This window comes from Lycium ferocissimum, chromosome 9 (genome assembly GCF_029784015.1).
Source record: "Lycium ferocissimum isolate CSIRO_LF1 chromosome 9, AGI_CSIRO_Lferr_CH_V1, whole genome shotgun sequence".
In the NCBI taxonomy this organism is placed as follows: Eukaryota; Viridiplantae; Streptophyta; class Magnoliopsida; order Solanales; family Solanaceae; genus Lycium; species Lycium ferocissimum.
Window position 1 is genome coordinate 45,912,785 of NC_081350.1, and position 10,977 is coordinate 45,923,761.

Genomic DNA, 10,977 nt, shown 5'->3' on the forward strand with positions numbered 1-10,977 from the left:
AATCTAGTGTTAGATATGAATATCTTATATGAATATCTTTAATTTGGAGAATATTGTATGACAATTATACGAATAGGTGCAAGATTTAGAGAATGGCTAGTTTTAGAGAGCTCATGCTTTGTCCTAAAAGACAAATTATAGGATTGTTGTATCAGGTTGGTTAGCTAGTAGTTTTCTTTTTTAATAATCATTTGGTATTTGGTACCCAGTGGATTGTTTCATCTAGATTCAATTCTAAAGAATTGTTAATTCCTAATGGATGTCCCTCGGAATTTGGCTCATCAGTAAGGAATTTCTGTCACAAACATTACCTAATAGTCAAATTCTAATGAAATGTATTTAAAATTTCGATTCGAGCCATGTAGGTCTATTAAGAAGGAAACACTCCTTATAAAAGGATTCTTCATACTCATGATATAAAATCGAGACTTTTGGTTAAGAGCAGAGGTATTTCATTCATCTCACCACATTCCTTGATGGTAACTAACAGATGTTTACCAATTCAGAAACACAAGATGCTCCTAGTAGTTCTAATTTGGGGAAAGGAGGAGTGTCTTAATTAATGCTTAAATGGAATACTTAGAAATATATAAAAAAAATAAAAATAAAAAGACAAAGACAAAGGACAAAGATGATTTTTTTTTAATTTTTTTTTTTTTTAACTTTCATGTATATGCATTTCTAACTAGTTCTGTTTCATATATTTCTGTTTGAAAATTTGCTTCTTAATTTGAATCTAGGTCGAATTGGCCTTTTCAAAAGACACATATTTAATCAATTACATAAACTTAAATTGTATCAACCTAAAAGTTAAAGAAACAATATCTGGAGGATACTATATGGATAACCTATTGGCTGAAGTTATGTAAACAATTGTGTTTGAGCTAATGCTTGATTACAATATTTAACTCACAATGTAAAATTTGAACAAAAGAGTTCTACTTATCTTAGGATCACAACTCACTGGTACTTTTTTTTTATTTTTTATAATCGTAGTATCTGAGTCAGCTTGCGCGCAACTCGATTAATTCCACGGTATACCTGCCACCTCCCACCAGCAACAGGTACCAGGTAATTCTGTCCACCAATGCTAGAATAGATGGGAAAAAATCACCTAGTGTTTTGTCTCTATTGAGAATTGAACGTCAGACCTCATGGTGCTCAACCAACTTCATTGACCACTAGACCATACCCTTAGGTACAACTAACTGGTACTGTTTCGACATGAGAGACTGAAGTCATTCAATTTTAATATAGTATTTAAGGGGGCAAACCATCGTGTATTCCATACTCATAATAAAGTTTAGGTTTGGAATATATTGAAGAATGTTTTTGGCCATTTTGTCACGTCCTTACAACTAACTTGACAACTCGCTCACGTTCTTGCACAACTTGCTCACGATCTTGCTTTGCCAAGTCTAGATTACTACACTCAAGATCGCTTCGAATGAGAGAAAGACAAGTCATTCAATTTTAATATAGTATTTAAGGGGGCAAAGCATTTGCCTCCATCGTATATTCGTATTTTGGTTATTAATATGAAAGTAGATGTTTGTCTAATACTCCTAGCACTTGGAGTATTAAATCTTGAGGAAACTAATGACGGTCTCATAATAAAGTTTAGGTTTGGAATATATTGAAGAATGTTTTTGGCCATTTGCTCGTTAATTAATCAAGGAGTGTGTTTGCTCAATGTGATAGTACAAGGATATAGTTTAAAGATGGATTTTAAGCCTTCAGAAAAAAGGGAAGATTTGTTCTCTTTGTTTTAAGTATTTAGTTTCTCCGAGTGTTCAGAGACTAGACAAACCTTTGTCTTCATATTAGTAACCAAAATATGAAAACACGACGGAGGCAAACGGTTCAGCCCCATACATCCTATATTAAATTTGAATGGCCTCAGTCTCTTATGTCTTGGAACGTCACCGCTGAGTTTGATCCTAAACTAAGAAGAACTCTTGTTGTTCTACTTGTTTTAGGATCACAGCTCATTGATCCGTTCCATGACATAAGAGACTGAAGTCGTTCAATTTTAAAATAGTATTTGTGGGGGGATAAAGTGTTTGCCTCTTTCGTGTATTCATATTTTGGTTATTACTATGGACGCAGATGCTTGTGTAATCTACTAGCACTCGGGACAAAAAAATTAAAGAAAAATAAACTTCCCTTTTATTCTGAAGTCTTCAACTCGTCTAGAGTCCTGAGCTTGGAGAAGCAAACTGAAGAAGCTCATCATTACTTTCAAATGCAGACATCTCTCCTTCTTCCAAGTTTACGAGCAATTCAAGTCCGTCCCCACTTTGATTATCGAGCAAGGCAAACATATAGATTGGAAATATAGCCGTATCCGCTCTTCTTGGCCTCCCCCATCCAAAATTTATGTCATGAAATAGGAATTTCCTTAAACTAGAAAATCTACACATAGAAAAATCATTGCTTGAGGTCCGCTCGTTCATCTCGCTAGCTATTTCAGATACCCTTGAACGTAGCAACTCTTCTGACTTAATATATTTGAGCATATCTTGGATCTTCTCTTTTCCTTTCCTAAGCTCACCAAATAGTCTTTGCAAATTCAAATCTTCCTTATTCGCTGCTGATACAACGAAAGGAAGAATAGCATTCCCAACTAAGTCTGCTGGAACCAGTGCATCATTATTCATTCCGCGTAGATTAACTGCTTGTATCAATAAGGATGGCTTAAAAGTTGGTGTATCTACGCATTTGCATAGAAATGCAGTAACAGCTTCTACTGTTGTAGGACGAATTTGGCTTTCGGAATCAGCTGAAATCAAGGCACTTAGAGCTTTTAACTTGGAGGCTGAAAAATGGTACCTTTTGATACATTTTTTTTTTATATAAAGGGGGATCAACAACCGCTTGAGGTGATGAAGAATAGTTGGCTGGTTTAAAGATTGATGCTCCATTAAACAATGGAGATGGTTTTGTTTCTGAATCGCGTGCGACCATTGCCCAGTCCCTCAGGAATTTAGCCGCACTGTACCTAGAGTTGTCAATATGAGTTTGGCCGGCGAGGCCGGCCCAACCCAACCCTTTATTTAAGTAGGGTTGAGCTAAGATTTCTTTGACCCATATAGAAGTGAGGCTTAAAAGCCCGGCCTCGAGAGTTAGGCTGAGGCCAGCCCTTGAGGCCACAAAAAAAAAAAAATTTAATTAATTAAAAAAAAAAAACATAAGTAAATTAAACAAAAAGATGAAAAGTAATGAGAAAAAAGAATGTACTTACTCCTAAGTAGTAATTAGAAATTGGAGTAATATTTTTTAGTCTTAGAATTTATATTATGTTTAATTTCTTTGAACGTGATTTGAATTAGAGATTAAAAATAATAATTTATATTTGTTCTCTTGAATTTTTTTCTTCTATGATATGGATTTGCGCAAGAATGGGTGGTAGAAGATTCTATTTCATATTGCTAAAGTTTCATGTTCAAATTGTACCAAAAATCACTTAGAAAATATTATTTCGGAAGACGAAAAAACTTAAAGGGCTGGCCCGTCCTAGCCCGTGGCCCGCTTAGGACTGGGTTGGGCTGCCATTTTGCAAGCCCTTCAATTAAAATGGTCAACCCGCCCTAGCCCATTTAATTCTTTGACCCTTTAGGACTGGGTTGGGTTGGACTGGGCCAGCCCATTTTAACACCTCTAGTTTGTACCCATCACTAACTTTGTGGGAAAAGCATCCGCTGAGCGCTATGCCATCACATTCAAAATGACTAAGTTGAGCAATGATTAAACTGCCTGTAGATGGGATCCAAGGATCTATAGGATATATCAAATTGTCGATATCAGTACGAGGGTGATTGAAGACACTTGACATTGGACAATCAATTCGGACTTGAAATAGATCGACTCCCATGTCATTACATTCGACAAAGGAATTATCTCTTACACGTCCAGCAAACGGATAATATGTTGTTAGGACTTTGGAAAGGGATTTCTCAAGAATTTGGGATACATTTGTTGGTTCTAACGAGCTTGAAGTATCCTGTTTCAGGTAGAAGAATGAAAACGGCGCATTGGAGTGAGTCCCCATTTGGTCCATAAGAGAGAGCTTGTGAATTCTATGTGAAAGTGGTGTTGGAGAAGAGGGCTTAATAATCTTTTTGGAAAGTAAAACAAGTCTTGAAGCATCCATTTTAGTTTAATACAAATGGTCTCTTTAGCTGCAGGGGGCTTCTTGGTGTTTGATTAGCCTCTTCTAAGTAAGGTATATATAAACTAGAAATGGGATAAGGCATCACTACCCCCAACCTATGACCGAAGTTTCTACGACACATCTTTCCTTTTCGAGAATCTTATTACTCCTTGAACTTTTTTAAAACGGAATAGTTACCACCCTGAAACTGGATATCTAAACTCTTATGAGAGAGTGACATACACTCTCCTTGCCACATGTATATTTATTATTTTACCTTTTTTTTAAATTCTTTTCGTTATTTTCTCTCTTTTCTTATTCTTTTCTTTCTTCTTCTCTTTCTTCAACATTTCCTCTTTTGTACTTTTTCATTTTTCTCTTTTCTTTTCTTTTCCTTTTCTTTATTTTTCTTCTTCATTATGATTAACCATGGAAACATTGCTGTAAGCCCATGTTATTTAAAGCTTGTCGGAAAAGTTGAAACCAATATTTTATGGATTTACGAAATTGGGGCTTTCTTTCTAGACTTAATTTTTTCTTGCTTGCATTTGAATGGAGGTCTATCAACGGATGGAGATTTTCATTCTCATTATTTTTTGCTTGCTATTCCGGCGACAAACTTTTTTCCCGATCTCATATTTGCCATGGTCGGAATTTGAAATTTCTCCAAACTTTTCTATTTCTTGGTTGTATTTTGTTAGAGGGGTATTAATGGATGGAGATTCTCATTCTCCTTCTCAATCTGATCTTAGATTTTTTTTTTCTTGTTTGGAGTTTTACGATCACTTCTCTGGCGTTAACAGAACTTTTGGAAAAACACAAAGTAAAAAAAGAAAAACAACTTTAAGTTATTATGATAATTAATTAGGTGTAATTAAATGTGAATTACCCATTTAGAAAATGACATGTGTATAAGTTAATCTAATTTTAACTTATTTTTTGACTCTCACATGCCTTCAAGAGAGTGAGCACACTCTCCTTGCTACCTCAACACCTAAGGGTATGTTTATTCCGTTTTAAAAAAGTTCAGGGGGTAATAGGACCCTTGAAAAAGAAAGGTGTGTCGTGAGAACTTCGATCGTAAGTTGGGGGTAATGATATCTTATCCCAACTAGAAATTGATAATCCTACTCCATTATCTATATATATGTTGTCTCGTTCCTCCAAAATGTCTGGCGCACCGGTGTCGAATCCTCAAGAAATGAGGACCCGCCACGCAACGGACTACATTTTTAATGAAACCGAGCAACATCGTCCACTATACTTTTGCATTAAATTCTTAGTACACCATTCAATACTTCTTTGGAGGATCTGACATAGCCGACAATATTTTTGAAGGATCCGTTATACATCTGCATTAAATTCTTAGTACACCATTCAATACTTTTTTGAGGATCCGATACACACGCGGCGAAATTTTTGAAGGATCTAAGCAACGTAGTTCGCTATATTTATGCATTAAATTCTTAGTACACCATTCAATACTTTCCAAAGATTCACATTTTTATAAGTTCCCAGCAACATGAATTACTTTACTTCGGCCTTAAATTTTTAGTACACCATTCAATACAAAACTACTTCCAGAATTAATTTGAAGTGCCTCAATAGGCTTACAAAATACGGTAGGTGAAAAACAAAAAACAAAAACTAAGAGGAAAGGGTAGTAGGGTTTGGTTAATTTGCCATTGTATTGGACTAATGAGATCTTAAAGAAACTAATGAGGGTCTCATAATTAAGTTTTGTTAGCCATTATATTGGACCAAATTTCCTCGTGAGTTATGATGAATAGTGCATCCAAAACCCAAAAACTAACAGACAATCAACTCCTTAACAAATGACTTGGATCAAACTGAATAGGATTTAAGTTATATACATTGATAATGTAAGCTATTTCTACACGATCATGAATCTTAATCTATGATAGCAGGTTCATTACAATTTTACTAGCTTACCAATTACTCCCTCCGTCCAACTTTGTGTGACACGATTCGGAGTACGTGGGTCAAACCATCTAATTTCAGTGTGCATTCAGACATACAATAATTTTTTTGAAATATAAATTATATATTTAGAAAATATATAAAAATACTATAGGTCACAACAATTAACAGTTCAAAATATTTAAATGGAATATGATCGTGGTCAAAGAAAAATTCATTTGACTCTCCAAACAGAAAATGTGTCACATTGCATAGAGGAAGTAACATTTACCTGTAATTATCATATTTGTGACCTAATTGTGTAATAATCTTTTTAACCCGTGCATAGAACTTACACTCGACTGATTATCGAATCACCAATTTGATAGTATCGGTGTACTATCGCTAAAATTCTGGAATATTACATACACTAATTATATCTGAGACATAACAAGTTTAAGAAAGGAGTAGGAGCTAGCTAGATAGTAAAAGCTTTCACCTAACATATTAGGCATGCAAGGTTTTGATTATTCTCACAGATGATCCCACTTTTCTCTTTTCTAGGGAAAGATTAAATAAATTACTATCAGCAGTTAAAACGCCTTAAATATAATAACTCCGATCCTCATTATGAAGCTTTAAAAATAATAAATTAATTTGGTTATTCAAGCAAGAGCTCTTACGGAACTAGGACAGTCAATTCCAATTGTAACAACGTGAATGTCTTCACCATTAGATATTGCATTAAGAGCTTCCATTGCATCAACGGTGTTTGTATTAGTTAATAGTTTACATAGGAACATAACTGAAGATCTTATAGTATTAGAATTTGGCAACTAGGAACTTATTGAACTATGCAAAAAGGAAATTCTAGATTGAAAAGACAAGCAAAAATGTTCTGTTTAATTTTCTTTTTTAGTTTTTGTGGATTGTTTGAATTTGGTTTTGGATTAACTGTTTTTGGAATTTGTTGTGAGGAGCAGCTTTGTGTTTGTTTTTATTTTTGTTCCAAAATGAAATGAAAGAAAATATGCTTAGACAAAACTTAAGGCTTCATACGCAATTTAACACTCTCACTTGCACATGTTTGTAAAGCGGGCCCCTCTACTTAAACTTGTCCCAACTAAACACTTTTGTTGATAAACACACACATAATACACGTGTCTGATCGTTTGATCATGCTTATGTAGCGTCTATTCGGATGATGTGGCCAAAGTGCACGAGAATTTGACTTAGAACGTAAATATGGCCAAAACAATGAATTGCACGAGATCTCCTTAACTAGGAGATTTAATAGGCCTGGAGTCGGCTTGTCTGAGTACGCAAACTATGTGGTATATCTCCTTTATTGAAAATATGCTCAATTTTTAGTTCTAGAAAGACCGTCTTCTCAAAGTCCGTACCTGTACCGAAGAGACCAGACCTTGGGAAGGCATCACCTATGCTAGAAGGCTTAGCAGTCCTTTGCCAATAGACCAATCAATGGTGCTCTATCGGAAACAAGATTCAGTCGCTACAAGCCCACGGCGGAGCACTCCTAAGGCTTGGTGAGCTAATTAGACCTTCTGTAGACGGAACTTCAGACTTCTGGATAGGCCTGAGAAAGGTCCTGTCTGTTTTTCCACTCTTTTCGTTCTCCTCTCCAATTGATGATTTGTTGTACTATCATGAAAATCTCCCATTGGCTCTTAAGTATCTTGCAAATCAGCTTTAAATTTGCTTCTAACTATACTATTCCATGTTGTACACACCATAGCAAGCTAACGAGACATGCACGACCTTCAGCATATGTGACGAACTCTATGTAGATTAGATCTAGTAGCGTTGGAAGGTTGGATCGAATCAGATATGGGTGAGTTGAAAACGAGTTAGATAAAAATAAATAAAAATTTTGAACCGCCCACATTTTGTACAGGTCAAAAAGAGTTTGAGCGGCGAATGATATGAATACTGATATTATCTATCCATATTTTCTACAAGACTGACAATAACATATTATGTCAACATCAATTGAAATAGTTTGACAAAATACTAATCTTTTGTCGATAGGAGTAATTAATGGACATATATCATATATTATTAAAAGTGAAAGCTTCTAATTAGAAGTTAAATTACCAAAATATCCTTTAAAAATTGATATACTACCATTTTACCATACCCAAATAATCAAAACCTCTCTCCTTATGCACTAAAGATGCAATTTAAAGTCTGTATATATTAATTCAAGTAAATTTGAGTCGTGGGGTTATGAATTTATTGTACGGATTAAATCTTTTAACTGCACGAGTTATGTGCTGCCTCTCTCTCGCATTCTTTGCTTCTTTAGCTTCCATCTGTTAGACCTTTTTATATTCTTTATCAAATTCTATAAATTGCATGGACACTTCAAGTTACTCCATTAGTATATCCTTTTGTCTTTTGTCAAATCATTATCTACTGTAATTTTCTTCCTCTCACCACTTTCTGTTACAATTTGAGGTACGTTACTTTTCTACAATTTTTTCACTTTCTCTTATAAGTTATTACCACTATTTGACACACCTTTCAAGATCAGAAAAAATGGAACAAAAAATGGTGGATGGACTGCGTGGAGAAGAAGAAGTCTAGAAGGTGATACATTTTAGATGTACTTGTATTTTAGAAGGCTTGATTTAAAATTTGATTTTTTTTTTCTCTAATTCGGTGTTGAATGCTCGCACAAAACACATCGATGTCGACTTATTATTGTATTATATTTTACAATACGATTATATATATATATATATATATATATATATATATATATATATATATATATATATATATATATATATATATATATATATATATATATATTTCTATCAAATTTACAGATGAAAGGACTCATAAGTTTGAATCGGATCATAAGTTTGAATCCGACAAAGGGTACGCATACCTGCAACTTATGTCAATAATTATTAAGTACATTATTGTCAATAATTATTAAGTATATCTATAACAAATAACTATTAACTTTTTTGTAGGTGGAAACAAGGAAATTGATGACAATGATCTACTAGCCATCATAATAAAGACAAATGTTAATCTAATTTCCGTACAACTTCTACAAATTACTACTTTCATTCGATGACAACTTCTATAAAATACTAATTTTATTCGGTGACGACAACTTCTTAATATGTATGCGGCTGTAAAAAGACGAAGATTACAATTTCTTAAAGACAAGGCACAATCTTTAAGACGTGAAGCATTTGTGACCATAAGTGGTGTTGCTCATATTCACATTCAAATTATATGTTGTTGAAGTATCAGATCAATTGAATATTTGATATATTAAAAAAACTGCACAAGAAAAGGTTATACAATTTGTTGGCCGTGTACAACTACAAACTATAATTAGCGACCGAAGTAATAGAAACAGTGCTAAGAACTTCTCTTTTCTCTCTTGAAAATGAAGGGTTTCATTTCAACTTCACTTCATAGTAACTTCTGGTAAGATAGTACTTTGCGACGATAATGAATACCGATTGTATAAGCTCACTATTCATCAATTTGAGCATGGATTCTTCCCTTTCTAATTTAGTGCAATTCATCACGCTTATTCAACTATTATTTCTAATATTTACGAATTTTATACTAATTAGCATCCGAAAACTAGTTAATTAAAGAGCGTACAAGTGCTGTCAAGAAAACTACAAAATGAACAACCAAAGCCAAAAATTTCTAAAAGGTAAATCACGTTAAACCCTATTATAAAGTTTCATTTTGTTCAGGGATAGATCACTCAGGTTCGGATCCGTAAGTAACGAAATGTCCTATGAAACTAATAAGAAAATTACCCACTTAACTTCTAACCCCCAGTATCATATTTGATTATTTATAAAATTTCTTTTCGGAGGTGAATGATGAATTGCTACTGTGGACGATTTAAAAGCTATAATCAGAGGCTTATCAAGCCTCTTTTTATAGTGTATAACAATTTTGTCAATGCAATATGACTTGCATGGCTGGTACAATATGAGTACTATAATCATGCTGCTTGTTTCTTCTTGAGTTAATTTTGCAAGTTCTTGTTGTGCATTCCTGCTTCATCATTTTCTTTTGATTATTTGTTTCTTTAGCAAAACTCAAGTGTTAGCCACTATATTTAAATGGGTCCGAGGTTGAATCATTTTCTTTTAGATATATCCTTTGTATTTTTAAATCAAATACTTAACATATTTTTATTTTTATATAAATATAAATGTTAGTTTCAACATGCCTGCCTGGCACTTACAATGCTATTTTAGTAAATTCTCTTAAAATGGAGTAAAGTGATTGGGTTAAAGGGAATTATACTGTAGCTACAGTACAAATATTTTTCTGCCTCGACTAAATTGTCATTATCTCGTCATCCCTGACTTTCACAAGGCCCATAGCTTTCTATGCTACGTGGCATTAAGGAACTGAAGGACCTTTTTTAAAATAAAAAAAATAAAAAAAAATCCTTTTTTCCGCCTATATCTTTACTCTCCTTAATTACCTCAATTATTCAAGATGGGGCTTTCAGTTTTTTTCCCTTTGCTTTTTTTTTTTTTTTGTTTTACAAAATTTTAAGATTAACATTTTACATTTAAAAATAAGAAAGCAACTAATTGATTGTCACACCTCGCAGTTTTGTACGTTGAGATTCGCTGAATGTTAGTTGTCCTAGTCTTGGACACCGGAGTTATTTTCAAGATTATATGAGATTATACATGCCTATCTTATGGTTATGAGGGTTTAAGTTCATGTTTAGTAAGTTATGAGAGGATTGGAGAACAAGCGAATCGAAGAAATTAAGTTTGTCGAAACTTTGGGAAAACATGACAGAATTTTGGACAAGATTTTTAGTCCAACTTGAGAGAGATATATCTCCTAGAATATGAGGAGTTATGGAATTCATA

The 10,977-nt window shown here is 33.7% G+C and overlaps 1 pseudogene; it reads right to left on the bottom strand.

The window, feature by feature from the left end:
* Positions 1-2,192: 2,192 nt before the first annotated feature.
* LOC132029276 (acylsugar acyltransferase 3-like) lies at positions 2,193-4,153 on the bottom strand (annotated as a pseudogene).
* Between the last annotated feature and the right edge of the window lie 6,824 nt (positions 4,154-10,977).